A 12,182-nucleotide genomic window follows, 5' to 3' on the forward strand; every position below is an offset into this window, starting at 1 on the left:
TGTGGACAGAGCCCCCTTAAAAGGCTGCTTGCTTTCAGGTAAACACAAATCATTCAACCACAAAGGCATGCAAGCACAAATGCAGTACCGCTCCACTAGAACTGGATGCATTCCAACCCTAGCTAGCTACCACCGCCAAACGATTCCACTCCAATCATGCATTGCATGCACCGGTCGATCTCGGCTATAGCTGCTGACCTTTTCCTCTTTTGCAACAAGAAAAGGAAGAAAGAGTATCGATTGGAGTGTGAACTGCCCAAAACGGCTTGGGGCCTTTATTTTCCGGTTCTGCCATTATTGTCGTTCCCACAGCCATATACGAGAGTATCATCTCTCTCTCTCTCATGTGTAGTCGGATTCCCTACTTCTTTTTCCATTAATTAAAGGTTGTACTCCTTTCCTCCTCCTTTCTTGTCCTCGCTTCCTTAGGAGTCAAACTTTTTTAACTTTAACCTAATATATATAAGAAAATATAAATATTTATACTACATAATTAGTATCTATTAGATAGATCATTGAATCTATTTTCATAATAAACTTATTTGAAGAAATAAATATTGCTAATATTTTATATAGATCTAGTCAAAATTAAGAATGTTTTACCGGCATGGAACCAAAAACAACACTTATTTTGGGACAGGGGAAGTACATGATAGATAGAGCATCATGCCTTCATATATACATGGACTGCATAAAGATATTTAGCATAATCCATGCATGATACGGTGACAAAGACACTTGGCAAGCCCAACTTGGCATGCATGGCTATGGTAAAAGAGACTCATCGAAATAGGTGTTCCTCGCCTTGTTCGCAAGCAGCAAAATAAGCAGAACATCCCTGGCTACGACAAAGGCTTTATCTGGGATCATTTTAATTAACATGGTAGTAGAAGCTCGGTATAGAGTAGATATTTGCTCAAAATGTTTTTTTACATTATTTTACAGATCATCAGGTGCATGGCAGACCAATAAGCGGAAAGGTATTGTCGAACTGGAATACATTTCCAACGCACTTTTTACTAGCAGTGCTTGATATTAGTATAAGAGACGGCTGCCTTGTTCCACTAGATACTGGCCAAATGCTCGGAATTGACCGGTTCAAACTGGTGCACAAATCACCACCTCATGACGATATTCATTGATGACACCTTTAACGGGTCAATTTGGAACTTTTGTGGCACTGCATAGACGAAACAAGGGATCGGACACCTTAATTAGGCTTGGCTGTTTTGTGAAAGAGAAATGTGTGGATAGTACATTTCTTTTCGTTCATCGACTACTTCTGGTACGTCACCACCAATGTATATACTACCAAGTACTTATGTATCACTAGTCACTGTATTACACTAGAGTTCACACTAGAATGACTGATCAGGAAGTTTTTTTCATGGGTTTTGACTCTTTTGAGACTTTTACCCCTCGTGTGTTCACACGCTTAACGCTGTACCAACACTATATGTAACTACTACTGTACTCTCTCCGTTTTAGGTTCTTTGCAGGTCAAACTTTATGAAATTTAACTAGATTTTAAAAAAATATTAGTAACATTTATATCTTCAAATAAGTTTACTATGAAAATGTATTCAACAATTAATCTAATAAACTTATTATGCACCATAAATATTAATAATTTCTTATATATATTTGGTAAAAGTTAAAATGTTTGACTTCTCAAGAAGTGAGAATGACACTTATTTTGGGACGGAGAGGGTAATATATATTGCTCATTGTGGACTTAATTTACATGGTCTCTCTCTCCCCCCCATTAAGGAACTGCTTTAGATTGACGGTGTAATTTCATAAAAAAAACATGCACGAATGATATTTCACAAATATGTGTGGTACTTTGTGTGAAATTCTTGAGTTGAAAAGTGTAAGCTTGTTACTTTCTTTGTCCCCTTTCACCAACTGAAAGACTTATATAGAATTATTGTTTTTAATAAAGCAAGTGCAGCCTCTATGTTTTTTTATTTAATTTCAAAATTCATACCATTGGATTTTCAAATTCGAAGCACATTAATATGTTTAACGCTATCATAGCTGGCTTTATGAAAAAAATAAGGATACTTCTGTCATTACTTCGAAAACAATTTTAGAATATTTACAGATAGGAGACACAAAAGGGTATGTCTTCAAAACACTATGTGAATTTATGAGACGGTCCATTCATGGAGATAATCCAAAAAAAGAAGAACCGTCTTCTTAAATGGATTTTCATAGATAGCTTAAGGAAGACGCCTCTGTAGATGGCTGTTTACAAAGATAGATCAGTTAAAAGTGTCGCATCTATAAATCGATTTATAGAGGCGCCAAGCGGAACCCTTAAGTGTCTAAAAAAGTTGATAACTTTTGTATATAAACTTAGATGAAGATGAACGACTTCATGTCACACCTCAAAATTTTTGATTTTGGGTTGTGCATAGAAAACACTAAATAAAATGAATTATTTTAATATTTGGATAAAATTTACCAAGTTTAGTTTGAGCTCGCGTAAATTTAGTTATAGAAAAATAAGAATTTTTAAAGTTTTCTAATTTTGACGTGCGTTTGGATGATGTGATGTTTGCTTGTTGCTTCTTGGTGTGTTGAGAGTGAGTAAAGTCTTTAAAATACGTTAGTAGGTTGATTTTTCTTCTCCGGCACGCCTTTATGTTTTCTACACTAAAATTCTTTGTTTCTCGGCTCAAGTTTTCGCTGGGAGCATCCTAAAATCTTTTCTTTGTAACACAAATTACTCCTTATAGTTCCTCGTCCGTCAATCAATCTCAACAAACTTCTCGGGAATTTTTATCAGCTTTTTCCGGAACTTGTTCTTACTTGTCTCTGAGCATAATTTATTTTTTAGATGCTCCAAATTATCTTATCAAGGGATCGAAATACTTTATTTGGGTTCCTCATATTCCATAATGTCTTCCAGAATTTTTCTCGAATTTTCAGAGCTTTCGGAGTATTTTTCGTGGCTTAAATAATAATTCTAGACTTTTCTGAAATTATTTTATCCACGAAATTAATTAATTCCAAAAATAATAAATCTCTCATTTTTTCCAATGCTCAAAGCTCATGTGCAATAATCCTAATAAATCCTAAAGGATCATACATTTATTTACTAATGGGTTTTAATAATTATTTAGGTCCATTAGTAAATGTGGAGGGTGCAACATCAATTAGTACCATATAGCTAGTTGATGTGGATGTGGAAAGTTTTTCTCCCTATAAATATGTACCAACCCCTTGGGCAAAGTACATCAAAACTACCGTAAAGGGAGCCTCTAGTTTAGGAAATCCCTCACGTAGTAAATTAGAATTTTCTCTCCACTCACCGTCGGCCAACTCCGACGACTCCCGTGGCGGCTGTTCTGGCTCGTCTATCTCTGGCAAAAACCACCGCCTGGCAGTCGGTTGGCTACAGGATGATGTTAGACGAGCGGGCTTGCCGGCGCCCCTAAAGGATTCAACCTAGACCATGACCTTCGCAATGACTTTGTGTCCACGGTCATGAGGATCCCTTGCCGAACTCCTCGTTCGAACGTTCACTGGCTTTGTCTTCAATTCCTTCTCAACTTCAGCGTGAGATTTTCCTTTCTTTTCTTTCTATTTATTCCATATTTACCTATGGAGGCGACCTCTATCTTGATCTGCACTTCTGGAGCAAGGCTTAGCGCTACCTTGTTGATGCCTGCGCCCATGAGGACGAACCCATCACCACCATAGTCAGGCAATGTTGTCGTTTGTTTGTTCATCATTGGCTCAAGGTAAAGGAATCATCTATGTGACTCACGTCTATGTACATTACAAGTTGGCCTTTCCTTTTCCTTCACCTGTGGCACACATCTCTCTTCTTGGATTGCTGCTACACTGAACCGTGCGGCCTGCTGCTTGATCTATGTGCTGCCCTGATTGTCACCCGTAACCAAGGCCAAAGTGGTTGTCCGCTAGCTCCATCACTACTTTCATCAAAGAAATAGTACTTTGTATCCATATCAGAACGTGACTGGACAATCACAATACGTATCTACTTCTCTCAGTTTTTTTATCCTCTGATGTTTTGTTTCATTTGAATTTCGTTTTGCTCCGTTCAAGTTGCGTTAGATTCGTATCGACACGCTCTATGTAGTAGTGTTAATGTTTTGTATGTCACATGTTTTTCTATATGTAGTTAAATATTAATATACGTGCAACTAGTTTTATAATTAAAATCAATATAGGTTTTATACTCCGATATTTTATACATAAACATTAATATGATTAATTGCTAGTATAAACATGTTCCTAAATTATAATCTGCTTAGTTCAAACCCGTTGCATAGGATAAACTTGTTTAGGTGCTCTCACATGTCTTTTTATGTAAGGTTAAAGTTTAACTTTATTAAATAATATGAGACATGTTCATAAATAAAATATGACTAGTTCTTATTTGTTTTTAAAATTAAAATATAATTTGATTAATCAGAATTAAAATTCACATTGTTTTTTAATTAAAATAAATCAAGCTCGTAGATATTTCTTTTATAATATAAAATTCTCGATAGTCGTTTCTTTTTAACGATAGTTTCGCTATCGGCATTTCTTGCGATTCCATGACCATAGAACTAGCTCTCTTTGAGTACATTGTTTTATCTTGTGTGGTGTGCTGTTCTTAGTTGCTTGTATGTTTGCCTATGTGTGATGCATGCTACAAGTAGAACAAGACCTGTTTATGGGTGCTGAAGATCACAAGGTGATGACCAGATGCAAAGTATGAGAAAAATGTGAGCTTAAAAGGCAAGTATAGCATAGGATCATCTTTGTTGTCCTATTCACTTTAATAATCTAATCATATGCATGTGTCTACCTTGACTACCACTAAGGATTTCCTATTACCTTGTTACCCTGTACCTTGATACCTTTGAATTATTGCACTGGGTAGTATGATGCTAGTGCTCAACTACAACCATGATCTTGTAACTTGACTAATGATATATGCAATAAACACGAAAAGATGCTTTTTAGCAACATGGAACAAGGGGGTAGAGCATTGGGCTATTTTTATGGTGCTTTAGATTCCTCTCCCTAAGAACTTATCTGTAAGCGAACATTCAGGACTTACAGTACAACTATGAGAGCTACATGGCTCTGGCTTTAGCTCAGTATGAGGACCTTTTCTAGCTTGTTAGAGGTTATCTTTATTGGCGTAAGAATGGCTTCATGAATCGGGTATAGTGCGGCCTCTGTACCCTTGAGTATAGGCTGCGCGTCATTGTGCCATCGGGAAGGGGAGCTCTACATCTGTTTGCTAAGTGAATCTAATGGCCCTAACTTGTTAGATGAACCTTTGAAATGCTTTATAGTGAACCCTATCGACCTTCCTTGGAAGTAGGTCAATAGATTAGCTATCTCGGACGAAAGGGTAAATCACGACTCACAGTGAAAATGTACAACCTCTGCAGTGTAAAACTGGCATATCAACCGTGCTTACGGTCACGAGCGGCCTTGGAACATTTATGGAATAGATGATGAACACTGATGGTACAGATGATGAAGATGCTCACTAATGATTACTGTTTATGCTATTTATTACTCATGTTTACCTGATCATGTGTTTATATGGGCTTGTGAATAAACTTGTTGCCACCCAATTGCTAAAAGATGACTCATTAAAAGCTAATCATAGTTAAACCAGTGTTAGCCTTTTGAGCCTTATGAACTCCATGTTATATTTGTTGAGTATGACATGTACTTACGCTTGCTTTATTTTTCACATATATGGGAAAAAATCCTAGATGGACAACAGATTGCTAGAGTTTAGAGAAATTAGGCTTGTGATTAACCAGTCAGTTGTCCCTGTGGAAGTGTTGGCTTCACCTGAAGATCGGAGTTGTCTTTCCGCTGTCTATACTATGAGGTTGTATTCTTTATACTAATACGCTCTATAATAAGCATTGTCTTATGATATTACCCTTATTTGTAGCTATATGTGAGATTTGATTTTCTGGCCTCACATATGGTGTGTATCTGATTTTGTTCTTAAAACTAGGTGCTACACTTCATATCAAAATTGTAGAGCTGAAAGAGATCTACAACTATGTAGCTAAAAAAATATATTTCAGTTGTTTAGAATCCAAAATTCATTTTATGTTCTAAAATTTAAAAATTCAAGATAGAATTTTTTAACGATCTAGGATATTGACATGGCTTATATAAAAGTTGTAGTTATAAATGCAATCTATAATTTTGTAGTTGATAAATTTGTTATTAGAAGTCATTTTATTTTATGTTTTTATATTTTAGAAGTCAAATTTTAGAATTTTAACTTGTTCTGCAAAAGTCGACTAGGTTTTTATTTGAAAACAACTAAACCCTAAATATTTATTTTAAAAATTTTAGATTTTGAGATTAAACTTCTCAAAAAAACTCTGCTATTTGATGGAGACATGCCCTATCTAGAATTATAGCATTTAACAAGATCTAAAATTTTGAAAATGGAGCTTTTTCATTTGAAATCGCTTATGGGACGAAATAATCAATACAATATTTTTATAAGTTAATATAAAAGGATAACATCATATTCTTAGTCATATGTAAGTGTGTTGTGTAGTGGTGGAAAAGGCCACGAGTTCCAATCTAAATGTGACTTGTGACTTACACTAATAGAAATATTCACTTCTATGATGAAAATCTAAATGACGAATTCGAAACTGTCATAAAATATCACTTTCTATGATGAATATTTATGTTTCATCATAAATTAATGGTGACGATCCTCTAGCCCTCCCTATCTATGTGGAAATCAGGCATCGTCGCACAAAAACATCATAGAACAGCATAGGGCTCGTCACAAAAAAATTCACGCGATTGTTCCTACTCATATGTGACAATCCTTTTTAGAACTATCACGCCAGGGCTTCGTCATTGAACTAATTACACATATGTGATGAAGGTTTTGATTTGTAACGAATGATACTTTGTCATAAATCTCCATACGGTCCTTTCTCCGTTCGACGCGTACCTGTGGTACCTACAGTTACTCATCCATGACATTTGCAATTCGTCATAGAGTCTCCGCTCAGTACTTTCTTCATCTGATGTGTACCTGTGGGACCCTTCTTCATCGATGTGTACCTGTGGGACCTACAGTTAATCATCCGTGACACTTGCAATTCATCGTAAAAGTCTTCGTTCGATCCTTTCTCCATCCGACGTGTACCTATAGGGCCCTTTTGCATTCGACCTATGGGACCCAATGGCTTATATGTCACATGTACCTATGAGACCGTTCTCCATCTCCATTCGACCTGTGGGACCCAACGGCTTGCGTGTCACTTGACGCTTGCAGTTCATCATAAAAGTCTCCGCTCGGTCATTTCTCCATCTGATGTGTACTTGTGGAACCCTTCTGTATCCGACCTGTGGGACCCGATGGCTTACGTGTCACGTATACCTATGGGACCTTTCTCCATCTTTATCTAACCTGTGGGACCCGACAGCTTGCGTGTCACTTGTACCATGTGTGCCAGTAAGAACCTAAAACATGCAAGAATCAGAGATGGCCACGTTGTCCAATAACAAGGTGATACATGACCCGAACCATCTCTAATGCAACCAGCTATAGTAGGAACACATGGAAAGCATCTCCAACGGAGGCACCCGCCAGCGTGGCTACCCCTGCCACGCATGCCAAAACAGTTCTATGACAGTCAGTTTTTCGTCACAGATCAAGCCACTTCTATGACGAGTTTCTAGATTCATCACATAAGTTCAAGTATGACACGTTTTCTATGACGAGCCATTTTTCGTCATAAAACTGAAATTATGACGAATTTGGCTTCTTCAGTAACAAAAGTTGTTCATCATGAAAGTGAGATTACTTATGTGACCGCGTTGCCTAGCTAGGGAGCTTGTCATTAGTTTCTCTTAATCAACTATACTATCCAATAATCATAAATATAATTTATAATCATAAAATATATATATAATAAATTAATGGTTAAAGTATCATTTAAGAGACTATACCATATTAGAAGACGCCTTATAAACAAAGGAGTACTTTCAAAGAAAATACAATTTTACTCCTATATAATCATATACAGTCTTAGAAAATATATGTTGGCCTTATTTGCACTCATACTATCATGACTTTACAGAAGCGGTCATCGTACCCATCTAGATGTAGTAATTTAATTATTGGACTGCGTCATTTGCTATGACAACTTCTGCTGGTAATAATTTATTAGCAAAGTCTTGAAAACCTTTGCATCACGTGTTCACATAGTGACAGTTATTGACAGGCCAGCTCTATGGCCATTCCTGGTGCTCGATTTAATTTCATTGCAGTGTTTATAAGAGTAAATTATAGAGAATGAAACTAATATAAGACTTATAATGCATAATTTTATTTACATTTTATAGGTCTACATATTTAAATATTACATTATGTTGTAAAATGACATTGCTCCCAATAAAGTTTCACTTAGTTTCTAATGTGTGAGCATAAAAATGCTCACAATGAAATTTCACCCTATTTCCAATGTGTTGTTGGTAACTATGCATGTTGGGTTCTTAAAGGTTCTAATTTGGTTTTGGTAATTAAATGACAATTTAGGTGGACTAATATGTGTTTGATATGAGATACACATGTGATTAGTCCACATGTACATTAGTGTGAGCAACACTTAAAGCTAGCATGGTGGAGAAGTGGCTCAGTTATGTTACAAGTGCTCAACTTGTATGATGAAGGAGCTCGTTGTGTATGAGACATGATATAATGTCATGTGGCCAGGTGAAGAAGATTAAGAGGCATGGTTTGGCTACGATGGACCAGATTAAGAAGCATGGCTTCTAGGATGAACCGACTTGCAAGCGTGAAGGGAAAGCTAGAGGGCTTTTGGCTTTGTACTTGTTGCTCACTAGTATGTGTAGGAGCTTGTGTTGTGCTTAGTTGCGTAGGTTTATGTGATCTTGCTAATAATTGAACTTGATTAGGTGAGTTCATTCTAACTTAGTGGCTTAGACATTTCTTGTAGTATCTTTTGTAAGGCACTTGTGATAAATAGAAGGGTGTAGTCCAAACTAGACCCATAGTTTAATTCTGCATTTGCTTCAATTAGTCGGTGCGTTTAGTTTTTAGAAATCACTATTCACCCTCCCTCTAGTCAGCTCTGTGTTCCTAAAAGTTTCATCTAGATGAAATATATCTCCTCTCTCTTCTCATAATTTCTCTGCACATCATTATTTTTGCTAATGTGTCACCTCATTAAATGAAAATAAACTACCACTGAGACTATCCTAATGCCCTTCTATATATAAATCTATATTTTCAAAACACAATACACACTCCTATAAGCACCACTGACCCAATAGATGCAAATTCTGAGATTGGCCCCAAGTCACCTTTAGATATCTCAGCATCGAGAATTGTCGTGCAAAGAAAATCTTTGTGATGGCATAAGTTCATTACAAGACTAAAAGAACTTTATTTGATATATCATTTTTGTTTGTATATGTGATCCTTCTTTACGAATTATGAGGATTCTTAGATACTCTCTGCCCTTAATAATGTTTTAGTTTTGTTCTCAGTCAAAACTTGTCTGATTTTAGTCACCTACAAATAAATGCACTTTCAGGATATATTCCATAGTGGATTTATTCGAACAGTTTTTACATAAACTTAATCGAAAGAATATGATGTAAGCTAGGCAAACTATTTTGATCTATGAAGACATGCCCCACTGTATGACTATATTATTGTTCATCATGGACACATTTTACTCTCCCTCTCTCTCTCTCTCTCTCTCTCTCTCTCTCTCTCTCTCTCTCTCTCTCTCTCTCTCTCTCTCTCTCTCTCTCTCTCTACATTAAGGAACTACTTGAAATTACGGTTAGAATTTCATGAAAAAAAAGCATGCATGAACCATATTGTTTCGTAAATGTTTGATTCAGTGAGACTGAAATTCTTGAGTTCCAAAAATCTAGGGTTACTTTCTCCGTCCCCTTCCACCATCTGAAAAATATATTTTGTAAGTTGAGTTGTTTTTAACCACTTTCTCCCTCTATCCTTTTATTTGATGTTACTGAATTCATGCCATTTGAACGTTAAAATTTTATGACAATTAATACGTTTAACACTATCATGGTTGGTTTTATGAAAACTGAAGAATACATCATGTTTTAATAAGAAACGCTTTCACAAGAATGTAATTTTTCTAGTACATATATTATTCATATAAAGTCATGAAAAATATTGGCCCAAAACTTGCACTTCTTCCTTTGCAACTAGACTATCTGCCATGACGCTACAGCCGACGACTTACAGAAGTATTCATTCATACTGTGTACTACTTCTGTATAGTCATGGTTGAGATGACCTTTCAGAAACTGTCATTCACTATGACTACTTCCGCGTAGTTTAGCGCACCGCGCTGAAAACCGTGCGCCTAGTGTTCACATAGTGAAAGCTACTACAACGATCCAGTTCTAGCATCTGCCTATTACGATGTACACCTATTCATTCAATCGCAAGAAATCTCTTCTTTATAGTTGCCATTAAAAAGTAAAGTTGCAACTTGTTTATAGGTTCTCTGATTGTTCTTTGCTTATATTATCAAGTGTCCTGACGACCTTGCTTGCATAATGAAATGGATGACGAAAAACGTACCAGCAAGTCTTGAATTCTTTAGGCTTGCGCAAACAAAATCTTTGTGATGACATAAATTCGTTTCACACTAAGAGAACTTGGATATATGACATTGTTTTTGTTTGCATATGTTATCCTCCTTTTATGAACTATGAGGACTCTTAGCGCTACATGGTAGAGAACAAATATGTACACATCAGTTATTTGTATATTGGAAGAGCACATGTGTGCTTGCTTGTCCTAACTGAGATTTGGAATAATTATATTCCAAAACACGTGATTTTTTTTGGATATCACTGTGTTCACACCGTAGCAGTTTATATTCATGGGATCTTTGGCTCAGCTAACCCCCACATCTATCTGAACCAAGTAAAAGGCTACGCAGCTCCTTCTAGTTTCAGCTCCTCCTACGACGAGAGTACGGTAGTGACACTGTAGCACAAAATCATTTTTTTTCTCCTACCAACTACTCTCTCTATTTCAGATTATAAGTCGCTTTGATTTTTTTAATACATTTATTTTGCTATGCATCTAGATATAATAATATATCTAAATACATAACAAAATGGATAAACCAAAAAAGTCAAATGGACTTATAATTTCGAACAGATGAGCAACAAACATAGGAAAAGAGTGAAACTGCATTTTAGGGCCTGTTTTGTTGTGCTTATTTACTAGGGCCTGGCTAGAAAAATAGGTCTGGCTAGTCAAATCCAGCATAGGTTAGTACAAGACCATTTATTTGATTTGACCGTACTAGTTAAACATGGCAATCTCAGATGTGTGGTAGGATAGTTTTGGTACAGTCATCTAATATTTGTTGGCATTTTATCGAACAGCTAGTGCTCACCGCCCACCACCGCGCTCGCCGTTGCCACCTCACTCGTCTCCCACTGCCCTTTCTCCTCCTTGAGCGTCTGACACCTATGGTGTGGCCAAGGACCATGCTACTCCAACCTGCCCGCCGATGAGAGAGCTCCCGTCTTGCCCCACCAACGCCGGCGACGAGAATGGAGGGGGAGAGGACAACTCTCGTCTCCATGCCCATCCTCCGACCATCGAAACCTCTCACTGCCGCCACTGCAATCGTTGCCTCAGCATTTGCCTTGCCTGATGAAGAAGGACAAGGGACCGAAGAAGGGAAAGCGGGATTCATGTGCCGTCGTCGCCAGAATCTACCGCCTCGCCTCTCCGTCATGACCAGGAAGGGAGGTGTGGCAGAACCGTCCAAACTAACACACCTTCGGAGCGCTCATCTTCCACCAGACACTAAACACCACGAAAGCGAGATACTTCGAGCAGTTCTGTCGAGCACACCCCAAGGGAGAACTCGAATAATCCACGGTTTTCCTCCAGGATCCAATAATGAGAATGAGTTTACAATACTTAGTCCATTTCATACAACCAGAGTTCTTAGAAATACATTATTACAGTACCAAGTTCAGAGTGCAGAATTTAAACAGCGGAATTACAATAAACATCTAACAATAGAATACAAGGATCCATCTATGCCCACCAGAAGAATCCTCCACACAACAGTTACTCTTCAAGCTGCACCTGTAATAGGATAAAT

This window comes from Miscanthus floridulus, chromosome 13 (assembly GCF_019320115.1).
Source record: "Miscanthus floridulus cultivar M001 chromosome 13, ASM1932011v1, whole genome shotgun sequence".
Lineage (NCBI taxonomy): Eukaryota > Viridiplantae > Streptophyta > Magnoliopsida > Poales > Poaceae > Miscanthus > Miscanthus floridulus.